Genomic DNA, 15,956 nt, shown 5'->3' with positions numbered 1-15,956 from the left:
TTTGAACTAGTCAGCCATACTTTAGCAAACATAAGTACATATTCCTGCACAAAGTGAGAGTGCACTAAGTATATTTTAGTACAGTCCACTTTTTACTGAGTGTATTTGTACCTCTGTCATTGGTAGGTCTGCTTTTGCAATACCTATACTGGAGTAGGGGCACCATTTTACTGGAATTAACTGCATAGCATGACAGTGTGAGGAACAATTACCTGTGATTCCATCACCACCTAGACCCCAGAACCCCTGATGTTTACTATCTTAGCAGATAAACACATCCACATTTTCATGGACATTTTTGGGTCAACATCAAGAAACCTGCATGATCCCCTAGAGAATGTTACCCTTGTGGATTTTGAGTAACCAATGCCCTCAGTGATTCATAGTCAATGACTTACCTTCAAGCTACATGACCAGCTAAATGTGCCTGTGGAAACAAAACCATCTTAGAATATGGAATCATCCGCAAAAACATGTGTGTGTTACCCAGAAAATGCTTGGCCCCCAGTGATAGTGATATTAATTAACCACTGATTTGTCTCTTGTAATGATCTGGCTAAATGTTGCGATAAGTGAAAGCATCAGAGTAACAGCTAAGTCTAATTCTGTCCCAAATGCATATTCTTGCGTCTTTAAGCTAGAATACCATTCTACCCTTCTTAATTTTACCAGTACAGGGGGTGTCAGCTTTTGCTTCGCTCCTAAAACTAAAACCTTTCATATGTCACCAATAATACAGTTGCTGATTGGCCAATGAGGGCATGTGTGGCTGAGAAGGCATCCTTTATTAAGATGTTTGGCAATAGATAATTTACTGAGGGAGAAATAACTATACCCTTAGACACGGCTTAAAACACTCTTACTAAAAAGCCTTCTTTCGATCTAGGAGTCCATAGTACCATTCTATTATCTTACTTCAACCACTCTCCAAAATCTTAGAAACAGAGACTGTTAGGCAGTTATAAAAATATCTCAAGAACTTCAACCTCTTACACCACCTGCAGATTTATGTTCCATCATGGAACGCAGTCTGCCTTGCAGGAGGCATGGGGTAATTTGCTGTCTAGACAAAGAAACACTTTTCCCACTAGTGTTGCTGGACCTGTCCGTGGCAATGGACCTAAATGATTTGCACCTTGTTTTGTCTTGTTTGCCAGAGGACACAGGAATGGCTTAAGGGCACTGAAATAATTTGCTTCCTTCTGGGGCACTGTTTATCAGTTTAGGGAACTTTTAGACATCTTGGCACACCGTTTCATGTGAAAACCCTCAAGGGTAGCCTGTCTCCCATGCCCAGCTTATTGTGTACTTGACCCCTCTGCAGCACCTTATTAGATCCTCAAACTTGGGCTGCCACCCCCCATAGATGATACTCTGATTTATCTGGTGCTGGCGGGCAGGAAAAGGCAGATGGAAATAAGTGTTTGGCTGAAGGACAATTTTCTACAATTGAATGCAGGAAAGACTAGGGGCCTCATTACGAGGTGGGTGGTAAGGGATTACCGGCACCGCTAAGGGCACCGGTGCCGGTAATCCCTTACCACCCAACTATGAGTTCCCTTTGCGGGTCCTTCCTTAATGCCTGTTTTTTTCAGGCGTTAAGGACGGGACCCGCAAAGGGACTCTAGAGCTAATAACGGTACCGCAATTTGCAGGAATAGACCGGTAATTGCTCCATTCACCAGGGCAGAGTCGTAACGAGTTTGGAAGCAGCCATGGCGCTTATAATGCCATGGCTACCTCCAACCTCGTAATGAGGCCCTAGGATTAGGCATTCTGGTGGACCCGGAAGTTTGGAAGACATTTGTGCTTGTAATAGTCTGTTTCCATTCTTTCCTGATAACAGCGGCATTAAAAAAGACTGGAAAAACTTGAGGGTGATAATGGACTCAGAAATGAATATGTCAGTCCAAGACTGAGAGTCACCTATGTGTGTTTCACCAACCTTACCACTTGTAACTGATATTCAGCAGTAGCGTAACAAAACATTTTGGGGCTTCCTGCAAGCCTTGCTGAGGATCCCCTTACCCCTGAACTCAGCAACATTTCAAATGTCGCGCCCCACTCTGCGCCGGCCTAGATTTCCACGCTTGCACAATATTCACAAACGTATTGCTGCATGGGTACACCGCACACTGCACTAGAAGAAAGATATAAATATGTGTTTTAATGCATTATGCAGCACACTTTCTGGAAAAAATTAGCTAAACGGCCAGAGTGTTTGCACTTGTTTTGTAGGGTTACACCAATCTACAAATCCAATAGATGCAAGTCACCAACAGTGCACAGGAACATTAATGCTTTAATTAATATCATGCTTTGCTATTAAAAATGTCATGCCACAATAAAAACATGTCTGACTGGCTACACAATGTAAACCATTGTAGACACCTAATAATATATTACAGTAAATCATGACAGGCCACATTTAGACATACCTAGACTGGTTGCACCAAAATGTCAGTCAATGCAATAACACTTATGATGGTTATTGTATCACAGATGCCGCAAAAAATATACAATTCTGCAGTAATAAATGACTAGACGGGTAGCACCCGGCATGCCAGTCTAGCAATGTAATTACACTTAGCAGGAGTTCTTTATCAGAGATGCACAGTTAAAAAAAAAGTCAAGCCAAACTAAGAAATTACTAGATTGGCTGCACCAAAATGCCTCCCTAGCCACTAACATCACATAGCAAGCCTGCTAAGCCTGGACATCGATGACCATTAGGATGTATCGCACAATCCCCATTCCACTCCACCCCGACACCTTCCCACAGATCCACTCTCACTCCCACCCAGAGCCCCAACCACCAAAATCACCTTCTCAGCCCAGAATGACATCCATGTCCCTTTGTTTTGTCCCCATGCTTAGGTAAGAGGCACCTTGCCTTATAGGTAAGTACAAGGATGAGGAAGAGTGGGACGAGGAGTAATGAAGATTACGATTACAGGTAACTAAGCCAGGCATTTCCTCCATGTCCCTCTACCTCATCCCAGTACTTGTGTATGAGTCAAAGTGCCTCATACACAAGTACTGAGACGAGGACGTATATAGCAATGAGTAATGAAGATAAGAAATAAGTCACCAAGGGATTAAACACAAGTAGTGGCGCACCACCATCGAGCTGACTGGCCTTCAGCACTCCTCCCCTACCCCCCTTGACATTTTGGGCTATGTTGACTAGACCTGGCTGACCTACAGAGCCGTTACCGGACAGAACAGGACACAGATGTTAAACAGCACCTGGGTTTCACCTTACAGGAACACCCAGGCAGCCACTCATACATTTAATTGTGCACCCTTCTACCATACAGGCACACACTCCCAGGCAGCCACCCATACATTTAAGTGTGCACCCTTTCACCATACACTCACACAGGAAACCACCTATACATTTAAGTGTGCTACCTTTCACCATACAATCACACAGGCAGCCACCTCTACATTTAAGTGTACATCCTTTCATCATTCAGGCACACCGAGGTAGCCACCCATTCATGTAAGTGTGCACCCTTTCACCATACACTCGACATGCACACCCAGTCACCCATACATTTTATTGGAGAAAGTTAATTGGGTAGAGGGTTCAACACGTATACCTGTGCCCTAAACTAAGCACCTTTAGACTGAGTAGAGTTAGTGGCTTGCAGCGTTCAACCTTCCACAAAGCCCAACGCAACAAGGCCTTGAAAATATAATGAAAACCAATTTGGTTGACATATGGTGACTCGTACACTGCCTATGAGTAAACTGACGAAAGGATCTAGAAAGTATAATCAAGTTGCTTGATAGCAAATGTGTGTTAACAAAAATGCAATGTATTCTTGTCGTAATCAGCCGACCCGGGTTTCGACCATCCCGGTCTTTCTCAAGGCTGTTCGTTACAAATGAGATTGGCAAAATATTGGTAACAAATAAAAAAAATAATAGCGTATGGCCAATCCAGAGTGACACAAAGAACATGAAAAACATAAAAACCATAACAGACATATTGACATCATATCATTGGTGAATAGATAAGACAAAAACATAATCAAAACAGTGTTTAGATTTGGTTCCAACAGCAAGTGTTGACGACATATTGACATTAGAGTCATGAGAATTGTTGTGGGAGATGTAATATCGCAAAATTAAATAATTGAAAAGAATGTAATAATATAATATGCCATATACCAGTTTGCAGGTTCAGGGTAATGCGGGAAACAGACTTTAAAGCACAATAGGATCATATAATCAAAGTCATATTAAAGTAAGACTACTGGTGTTCATTGAGTAATGGTTAAGTAAATCACCTCATTTGCCCCATGCCTCCGTGATAAAAGTCACTATGTCGATTAGGGATAAGAAGTTAGATAGGGCCTATGGTGGCTAATGAACCAAAGTATAGGTTAAATTATTATTCAAAGTTGAATTGTCATGCATGAAGGTTGTGGGTAACATGTGATAGTGATTAAAAAAGTATCTCATTGTGAAGGATAATCCACTGATTCATGAAAGAGAGTCAACGGAGTTAGGATGTCATACCAAGTGTGACTGCCGTCACGCAAATAATTTGTGTGAGATGATAAAGTAGATCACATTTTAAGGGTTGCGGTAGAGTCTTGTAGCTAGCAACTGGGAAACAGAAAAATAGTGATAATTAACCCATTGGGCATAAAGAAATGAAATCTCTTAGTAATTACAAAAGTGTGATAATATGTCAAAAGGTATGGCTCCTCACCTCATAATAGGTGATTAAGTAGATGCTTCTGAGTTGTAGAGTATTACATTTCACGTGGATAAAATATCCTAATCATATATAGCGAAAATGCCCGCCAAGAAAGGTAGGTGGGCATGTGTCGTTTAATTAGCGGTATACTAGAAACTAACATGTAACTGCTCAAAGACAAATGACTGATTGCTGATCTTATGAATAATCTGTAAGTAATGCTACATTAAACATTGGTGAAAAAGAAATGGTAATCTGTGTGAACTCGTGATTAGCTTGATGCGGCTGATAATACATAAAGTAGCTAGAGCATTAACATGGACATCAGGCACATTATTGTGCGAAGAACGATGACTACAGTCTCGAAAGGGGACATGTAGTACATTAAGGGCATTTGATTATCAAAAGTAAAGTAGTATAGACAAATCCTGCGGCATCATATGGACTATTGCACATTCATCAAGGGGGACATGCAGTATGCTCACCTCAATGGCATGCTGACAGGCTCATATGAGTTCAATCCCATTTCAGAAGACTCACAAGCATGAGTGGAGCCTTCTAATGAATGTCCCGCATAGTTGCTGAATGCCGAAACCACTTCACGCAAAGTCACGTATATCCATGATGATGTCCCATGCACGAGTGCGTGTGATGTCATAGGTAAACAATGCGTCACCCAGGTCGAAAATAAGATAAAGCATGTATAGGATTTGGTGATGGATTGTGTTCAAAAATTGAAAGGAACATGGCATGATGACTCTTGAATAATAGGAATGTGTCAAATGGGTCAAAACTGAAGTTATACAGACGAGGTGCTAGTGTACTAATAAAATAACGAACCTATGTGATAAGTACTTCGTGAGTGGGCGAGATGTTGTAATGTCGGTTATATAATGAGAACATGACATGAATCGCAGATGACGTGTTAGGGATAATAGAAAATAATGATCACAGGATATAGCAGATCGAAAAATGTGTTGCTGCTGTAACATGGTGTTGGAGTGACCCTATTGAAACAGAACTGGACAAAATCCTAGCTAAATACTGTGAAGCAAAGTGCAACAATGTTGAGGTATATCATGGATTGTCAAACAAAATGATCTGTCTAGTAAGGAGGACCTGTAGCTGGAAATAGAGAATGTGTATAGTAGCTCTTCACCGTGTCATAATTAAAGATGAGCAGTGAGTATCAAACGAGAGACTCAGTCAAGGAGAATGGCCCTGTGGCTCAAAAAGAAAAGTGGATGAGGAAGCCCATCACCTGTAACATTAGGTTGCAAAGGGAGCCCAATCTTTCTCACAATATTAGGTTAATAATATGGTGCACAGACACAAATGATTGTAGCTGATGTAAGTAACAAACCCAACTATAAGATTGCCTAGTTTGGACAAACATATAACCCACTATTCTAGAGAAAAACATTCATTTCATGGTCTGTTTTCAGACAATTGATGGTACAATGTAGGAAACAGATCAATTTAAATTCCATTTGCCTGAGTTTAGTTGTAGATTGCCACCTTTCTTCCCCTTTTTCACTCTCATTAGTCCTACAAATCACAAAGCCGGTGTGTTTGCTGATTGGTGGTTAAGTTGCCAATGTATGGCGAGAGGTAATTTAGGGTCAGTGCTGTTCAGACTGGCCAAATGTTCCATTATTCGGATGTGTAGTTGTCTGATGGTGCTGTCTATACATTATCTATATATATTATCTTCCACATACACATTTCAGGACATAAACAACTAATGTTGTTTTACTATTTATAAAGTCCTTAAGTTTCACTGTTATCCCTCCTCCATCTGTAAATTCTTGACAGTCTCAATGTGTATATTTGCATAAACTACAATTCCCACACTTGTGAAAACCTATTATAGGTTTAAGCCAATTACTATCTGTTGGTGGATTTACAGTGCTACTGTTAAGAAAGGAAGGGCTCATTTTGATCTTCATGGTGTGGGCCTTAGTATATATGAATTTAGGTTTCTGAGAAAGAAAAGGAAATAGGTCAGTATCAAGATGAAGTACGTGTCAGTGGGCCTCATTACACGGATGGCGGTAAGGATTTACTGGTACCGGTAAAATACTGGTACTGGTAAATCCTTACCGCCTTACTACGAGGATCCTTTGCGGGTTGGGGTATTTAACACCTGCTTTTTGCAGGCGTTAAAAACCAACCCGCAAAGGGACCCAGGGAGCTAATTACGGTACCGCAATTTGCGGTACCGTAATTAGCGCCTTCCCCATTCCCATTATGCCCTATGGGGCAAAAATGGGAATGGGGAAGGGCAATGGTGGAAGGGGGAATTACCGCCCCGCCAACCTTGGAATGGGGCGGTAATTCCCCTTTCCGCCAAGGCGGTGCCAGTATTTTACCAGGGTAAGAGAATCTTTAGAAAACTCAATGGCTAAATTTCCTGCCACATTTGGATATTTTGTCTTGTGTTTAAGCAAATCCGATTGGTTATTCATCTGGTATTTGTTGAATGCTCTCTTAATTGTTTTTGATTTGTACCCTCTTGCTTCAAATCGTTGTGTGAGTACCTCACATTCTATAGCAAAATCTGTACATTTGCTACAGTTACGCCTGGCCCTGTAAAACTCGCCTCCAGGTATTTTATCTATGGTCACTTGTTGATAAAACTAGCAGCATGTAAGACAAAAGTAACTTCTGTGGGTTTCTGAAAGTTTTATTTTCAATCTTATCATTCTCAATAAAAATATGAAGGTCAGGAAAATGAATGTGTGTCTGTTAGACACTTAGCAACACACCAGGACACTGCTGACACATACCTTGCACACCAGGCTTCCTCTTTCCAACGTCCTACCCAGCAGCAGCATTATGGTTGAGTGACAAGTTGCTGCAGTCTCCCATCAGCAAAGGGAGCCCAATCTTTCAGTTGCAACATTCATGGCGTCTCTGGCCGCGTTGGCAGTGGCGGTTGCCATGGGGACTATGGAACACACACACAACGCTATGGAGACCACCCGTGATGCGAACCCCCTCACGTGATTAAAGTAGCAACAATGGAACAAAAGCACGCTGGTTACTTGATACAGCGCTTCGCAGCTGTCTTTACTCCCAGCGAGTGATGTTCCTTGATTCGATCATTGATTCCTTGGATTCTGACCTCGTTTTGCTATCTGGTTCTTCTCTTGTGCGACCCCTGGCTACGACAATCTTCTGCCGCCTGATACATGGACTACTCACCTTGGTAATGAATACACGGACTGCCTCACTCTTAACGGTTTAACCGCAGCGCACTTCTATTTCCTCTTCTGACTTTCAGTCCTAGGCTATTGTACCTGGATTGCTTTTGGACCTTCTTCATGTGTCACATCTGGCCCTGGCTACTCTCCCTTGCGGCCCTTCTCAGTCAAAGGAGTGGACTATGGTGGCAACCCATCAAGTGACTGTTGTGTCCTCGCGGCTGCTATCCCATCATTGTTTGCAACACTGCAACACCTTGCAGCTGCTGGGCATTCCTTACATTACTGCACCATCTTGGGGGGGCAAGTAGCAGGGATCCCGTCTCACCTCCTCCTGAACACCTCCACCTCAACTGGCCTACTGGTAGGTGCCCTGTTTCTGTACCCTATTGCTACATCCTGCATAACACGACATTAAAATTAATAATTGATTGCCTGTATCTTTGCAGCCACCTGGGTTCCGGTGCTCTTGTTCCAGCCACCTGTGGCCCCAATAACCGGTCAGCGAGTGGTTTTCTGTCCTTTCTAACTGGTGCTTTGGAACGGAGGCATACATAGTTTAACCAGAGCTGTATCCTTGACAGACTGAGAACCCTTTTTGCCTAGGTTATGGATATCGCTGCTGGGGACCCGGTGGCCGCCTTGGTCCAGGCGATCACTGTCCTACGATCAACAAAGAAGAAGTGCTGCTACCATGGGGTGATAACAAAAAGGGCTATATTATTCAAAGCCTAATTCATTCACCCACTACTATTGACACGTTATCACAAGTTGAACGGAACAAGAAAGTATACAAAAATCAAAAAACAAAAAAAAAAACTGGTATCAATGACCTAAAAATCAATAATGGAACAAGGCAGTAAACCAATGAGGTTAATAACAAGACACAACAGGGTGCAGAAGAATGAATTGATGACGCAGTGTATTGATAATCCCAAATAAGCCAGCTAAAAGGTGGTGCGTGCCCCCTTGTCAGAGTTGTGTTTCGGTGGCAAAAATGTAGAAATTGAAGATTGCCGCCTTCTTCAGGGTGATTTCAGACCCTCTAAGGCAAATGAAACCTTAGTTCTGCGTGTGTCCTTCATGGCACTTGAAATGTACATGTAAATTTAATATTATCACATCAAGTGACAATTTCATGGCAAAAATGTAGGCTCTCCGTGGACAAAAAATGGGGAATTTACCAAAGCAGCTCAGAAACCCCTTTCCTTTCACAGGTGAATCCCAAGCACACTAGTCGCCGGGGCTATCCTCTTCTAGTATCTGGATCATGTAACTAGTACAGTGATCAATCAGGTCAACCGATGTGATGCCAGTGAAAATGAAGAGAGCAGGGCTCGAACCCTGGTAAAAACAGGATTGCTTCTGTGTCATGCGGATGCGGGAACTGGTGCACTTCCAAGTGTCAGTGTTGCGTGTGTGAACTCAAAACGAGCTCAGCTGCATTGAAAGAAAAGAAAAAAAAGGAGGCAAGGAATGGGTAATGTGTAAACTGAAGAATCCCTGCAAGGTCACGTATGGATGCAATATCTGCAGGGCCAGTGGTTACCTTAATCCGCAGCTTTCAAATGTAAAAGCTGTCAACACTGGATATGTGGAGCAGCTGCAGTCGTTGTATCCATATGGAGCTGCCAAATGAATAGGATGTGCTCCGCATTCAGGGAGTGAAAATCATGCCGTGCCTCTCCAGACAGTAATAGCCATTGGGACCAGAGGCTTTATGTAGGGTGAGGCTATCCACTCAAGCATGGTAGGCTGGAGACGGGCCATGGGTGTGTGACGGCTTGCAACAACGGAAAACCATCAATGCTGCAACGTATGGAGTGTGTATAAAATGAAACACCGACCACATTTCAAAACGTGAAAATGATGTTACGTGCGCACTGACACAGTGAGGCAAGAGACAGAATTAGTTACAGGGTGCCTTTCAATTGGATAAGCATGCAGGTCGGCAGACAGAGCAAACTCGACCTGACTTCAGCGTCCTAGATGTGCTGCAACAAAGTGTAAACGGTAGGGTTAGACTAAATCGAACACATAATACAAATGAAGGGACATCCGCTCGCTGGTGCAGCTGTGTGGGCTGCCAAAGTGAATGAATACAAAGAAGTGAAGGTGGACGGCAGTCCGGGGTGTCAGTCCCCTCAAACCAAAGTAAAACTCCACGCCCTGATGGACGAAATATAATGTTGAGTAAACATATGGGGCATCGGGGCACTACTCAAAAAACCCTCCCAAAATTAATGGTATATTTTTTGTAATTAACAAGCAAGAACTAGCAAAGATGCTTGTACAAAATCCAGTGCTCATTGCAACAATAAGAAGTAGACTGAGTTGCATCCATTAATGTTGTGGAGTGTCAGTTTAGTGTAGTGGTGAGAGCATAAAAAACTGAAAACCTTGCCAGTGGATGATGGGAACCAACACGGGGCTTAGGAAAGTCAAAGTTAATGTTGGGGAAGGAATTGTTCATTGAGACCGTGCTCAAATTAGTCCAATCTGTCGATGCATCTACATTGAAGGTCTATTAACCGACCTTGTATGTTGGGACCAGTATGGACCTGTTCAAGAACCCATCATTTCAGATCACTGGGTGTATGGTACTACTCAGTGTAGTGCTGCACATGGAGAGAGGACACATTTTTGCAACAGATCCGTGAGCGATGTTCAAATATCCGGATGCCAACGTTGCGCATAGTTTGCCCCACATAGCGCAAACTGCAGGGACATTCCACACAGTAAACAACCTGACTGGTTTTGCAATTAGATAGATCTCTCAAAGTCCATGTCAACTGTCCAACTTGGAAATGTTGGATTTTGCAGGTAAGCTGACAGACCGATCATGAACCACAGGGATAATGCCCTGTTGTGGTCGGAAGGTTCCAAAGACTTGCCGTGGGGTCTTTTTAGTGAAGGAGGAATTGTCCAAATGCTCTTTAAGGTTACAGGGTCTTTTGAAAGCAAAACATGTTTCCTGCTGGTCATGTATTTAAAGCCTGACTATCAGCCAGTACTTGCAAATAATCTTTTTGATATCAAATGTGTACTGGACATGGGTGACCACACAAGTAATTTGGTCCACTTGTTTCTGAGGTGGTAAATTTGGGATCAAAAGGGAATCCCGAACCGTAAATCTGGGCTACTTCTTAGACTGGGATATTCATTTCTTGGGGTATGCTCATTGGTGCATTCTTTCACCTAGAAGTGCTGCATTTTGGTAAAAATCTTCCATGCAGGTACAATTTCTTCCAATTTAGAGAAACTGCTCGTAAGGCAGGTTCTCTTTTACATGTTTGGGAAGATTGCTGGTTAAGTGCAACAATCTGTTTTAGTCAGTTGGCTTGCTAAAAAGACTGCAGGATAATTTACCTTCATAGTGGCTAATTCTGAGATCCAAAAAATGTATAGTGGAGATGCTATACTCCATGGTAAACTGAATATCACTGCTACATGTATTAAGCCAGGTGAAAAAAAGCTTCCAGTGAATCTTCAAATCCTTCCCACATGCAGATGACGTTGTCATTGTATCGTCGCCATTGTTTGATGTTACGTAAACAAACATTCAATTGACTGTAAATGTACCCTTTCTGAAAGGTAGCCATGAAAAGAATGGCTAAGCAATGGGCAAAGGTGTCATCCACGGCCGTGCCCTTAATCCGGAAGTAGAACTTGTTGTTAAATGTAAAATAATTCTTGCATAACGCTAAGGTCATTCATTCAATAATGAATGATGATGGAACCCGTGATTGTAAATTAGTCTCCATCAGGTGCTCATAAGCACAGTCAATGGCAGCCGATTGGGGAATACTGGTGTATAAGGATTTAGGGCCTGATCACGACTTTGGCGGTAACGCCAGCGGTATTACCACCGGCGGTATTAGCCCTACCGCCAAACCTCCCAGCGCTGATAGCGCCGGATCATGAGTTTGGCGGTAATGTAATTCCCCATTCCCCATTGAGCCCATTCGGGAATGCCCCATTCCCCATTGGACTCAATGGAGAAAATTTGCGCTCTTACCGCCGGCGGATTTCCCGCCAGCAGTAATAGGGCAAATTTTCCGGCAGTTTTCTTCCCAGCCTTAAATCCAGTGGTAATAGTGTGACCGCCAGATTTAAGGGTTACCGCCAAAGTCGTGATGAGGACCATCATGTCTATAGTTACCAGATATTGAGTGTTGGGATCGAAATCAAGATTCACCAAAATGTGTATACTATGCATCACGTCCCTAATGTAAGATTCTGTCATAGTACTGATAGGTTTGAGGAAATAATGAACACATTTACATAAAGGTTCCAGCACAGACCCACAGCCAGAGACTATTGGTCTGCCTGCAGGGTTCAAAGCATTTTTGCGTATCTTAAGTACGGCATACATGCAAGGAGTCCTGCCTTGAGATGTATTAAGGAAAATTGATTCCTTTTCCATAATCCAGTCACGCTCTAGTGCGAATGAAACCATCTCAGAGATCTCTAATTTAATTTCCCGGGTGGAATCTTTCTTAAGTATTCAGTAACTATCAGTATCGTCAAGAAGTTGGATGTTCATATTGGAGTACTGATCGGTGGTAATGATGACATACCTTCTCCCTTGTCCGTAGGTTTTATTACAAGATCAGGGTTTCCCGGCCCCCCACTGTCCTACGGCCTGACATGACAGCCACTACGGCCGCCATACATCAGCTATTGGACACTATTCAGAGTGAACGCCATGCTTTACCTGCAGATCCTGAATTTGAGGACCCACCACCACAGCCCGATTCCTTCGGAATCACCTCACCACATACTCCTGATTTTGTGCCCACACCGTTTCCCCTGGTGGCCCCCGAGAAGTTTCAGGATGATCCTCAGAATTTCCAAACCTTTTTGTACCAATGTAAAATTCATTTTTTGTGTCGTCCTCAGGCATTTGCTGACTCTATCACTAAGGCTGCCTTCACCCTCTCTCATCTAAACGGCATTGCTGCCACTTGGGCCAATCTGTTATTGGAAGACAACAGCCCAGTATTGTATGATTTGGATCTCTTGGTAGCCGAAATGACTAGAGTGTTTGACACCCGTCACAAGGCCCAAGCCCAGGACCTGGAGTAATTAAACCTGACCCAGGGTAAGTCCTCTTTGGTTGATTACATCACTCGATTGAATCAATTATCAGTGGAAAGAGCCTGGCCTGAGAATAAGAATGCTGTCATCTTCTATAGGGGGTTAAGCAACATCATGAGGGACATTTGGCCGTGGTGCCCTCCTTGCCTGCCCAATACCCAGAATGAGTGGATCAGGCTCTTCAGGTAGACGCCCGGAGAGCTGAACGTAAGATGGAATCTGGAAGGAGTACTGGTTTGCCCTTTTCTCCCGGTCCCCCATCTAGCGAAGCCTCTGGGGAACCAATGCAAATAGGAGGGATCCACAGTCCGATCACCATCACAGAAAGACAGGGCTTCCAATTCCTGCTTCTTTTGTGGTATGAATGGACACTTTCTTAAGGAATGCCCAAGGCGCCCCACACCTAAACCATTGGGTTTTCAGAAGACTCTTCCCTAGACCTGGGGGCATGGATGAGTTTACACTCGACCCCCTCGGTGCCTTCTCTTGGTCTCATGAGACCCATGTTGATCCATGCCCTCCTATTGACTACAGAAGGCGCCCAACACCACGTCCAATTGGTAATAGATTAGGGAACCACAGGCAATTGTGTGGACATCTGCCTCGTGGCATCCGTTAATCTGTTTTAGCAGAATAAGAGCGTCCTGAACCGGTACAAGCAGTGGACAGTTCATTACTAGTTTAGGGGTCTATTAGACAGCAGACAGCCCAATTAAGGCTAGTCATTCACGAAACCCATAGGGAGACCGTAACTTTTGTTCTGATCACTACACCCCAGTTTGTTCTCATCTTAAGCATACCAAGGTTGCAGGTTCATAACCCGGTAATTGACTGGTCTTGGTGCCATGTGTTTTTTGAGTCACCACATTGTCAGGAACAGTGTCTTGCCTCTCCTGAGATTATCACCTCGTCATCCCAAGCACTTGGTACCCTTGCCCAATTGACAATGGACAATCACCAAACAATGCCCACGAGTCTGCGAGCCATGTCGTGGGAGCAACCACCTCCGGCATCCTAGGGGTGTGCGGAACATCTCCCACCCCATCGGCCCTATGACTGCCCCATCAACCCCGTCCCTGGAGCAGTCGTGCCATGTGGGCGGATATACTCGCTATCCCTGTCAGAAGACCAGGCCCTGAAAGAGTACCTACAGACCTCCCTCCGAGTGGGGCACATTCAACCATCACAATCCCCGGCGGCCAGTCCTATCTTCTTCGTGCCAAAGAGGGAGGGTGACCTTCAACCTTGTGTGGATTATCGACAGCTCAACCAAGTAACGGTAAAGATCCGGTATCCCATAGCGCTCATCGACCCCTTCCTTGACTGTCTAACCCCTTGCCACAGTGTTCGCCAAACTCGATGTTAGGGGTGCCTATAATCTGGTTCGTAATAAGAAGGGTGAGGAGTGGCAAACCACCTTCTGAACCCGTCATGGCCTGTACGAATACAATGTTATGCCATTCGGCCTATGTAATGCCCTTGCAACCTTTCAAAGGTTTATGAATTACTTTTTCCATGACATCATTGACACCTATGTAGTCGTCTACCTGGATGACATTTTGATATTCTCCCCTTCCATTCAGGTGCATGTAAAACACGTCCGGGAGGTACTCACTCGACTCAAGGCCAACGCTCTTTATGTAAAACCGAAAAATGCCTGTTTCACGCCACGGAAGTGGACTTCTTGGGGTTCCATATCACATCCGGTGGTCTCTCCATGAATGCCTCCAAAGTTAGCACGGTCCTCGACTGTGAAGGCAATGCAGTCATTCCTTGGGTTCACAAATTTCTATAGGCGGTTCATCTCAGACTTATCCGCCATTGCTGCCCCTTTGACCAAGCTTACCAGTCCGCACAAACCATTTCTTTGGACCCCTATACATCAAGTGGCGTTTGAGTCACTGAAATCTGCATCACCAATGCACCAATACTCCAGCACCCCAATGAATATCTGCTGTTTGTTGTGGAAGCAGATGCCTCTTCCTATGCTCTAGGTGCGGTTCTTTCACAGACTTGCTCAGCCACTATGCTCCTACATCCCGTGGACTTTCACTCCCGCAAGTTCATTCCTACGGAAGCCCACTACACAATCACAGAGAAGGAGCTCCTATCTGTGAAAGACGCGTTTCAAGTCTGGAGGAATCATTTACTAGGGACTAAACATCAGATCACGGTTTACTCATACCACTGTAACCTAAAAGACCTTGCATCCCTGAAATGCGTCAATAGCCAACAAGTCCGATGGCACTTATTTTTTTTCCACCTACGACTTTGTCATACTCCATCGCCCTGGTGTTGCCCATGGTAAAGCTGATGCTTTATCATGCCTGCCGGGTGGAGAATCCCTCCCAGTCTTTCCTAACACACTGTTAGACAAAAACATGTCATTTGCCTCTGTACCCCACCTGCCTGCTTGCTTACCACCATCCGACAGTGGGTGTCCCTCCACCCCGATCTAGCACAAGAAAAGGATCTGGTGTTTCATGATGGTCTGCCATTCATGCAGAACAGGCTGTCTCTGCCAACCCAAGACACACACATCCGTGCCCTCGAACGGTCTCATGATGCACTGATCAATGGACACCCAGGTCAGAAAGGCACTCTAGCCTTACTCCAATGTTGGTGTTGGAGGCTGTAATAAATATTGCAATCGGGCGTCACACACCGGACCAGGACCCTCGCCCTTAGCTTTGAATGTAGCACTCAATTGGAATGCTTTCACTTTATTTTCTGCAAATTCATATTGAGCTGGCACCCAACCCGTGTCACACCCCATTTTACAAATACCCTCTGTCACAATGGACCATGAACCAGGCCGGTTGGTGGAAATGCAATATTTATTTATTTTAAAATTCAAATGAAATCACATAATTTTATTATTGAGCAGCAATCACCAACGAGGTGATAATTACAATGTACACTGATGAAATGCACTT

This window comes from Ambystoma mexicanum, chromosome 3q, assembly GCF_040938575.1.
Source record: "Ambystoma mexicanum isolate Mex_15411 chromosome 3q, UKY_AmexF1_1, whole genome shotgun sequence".
Classification (NCBI taxonomy): domain Eukaryota; kingdom Metazoa; phylum Chordata; class Amphibia; order Caudata; family Ambystomatidae; genus Ambystoma; species Ambystoma mexicanum.
This window is presented reverse-complemented; position numbering follows the sequence as displayed.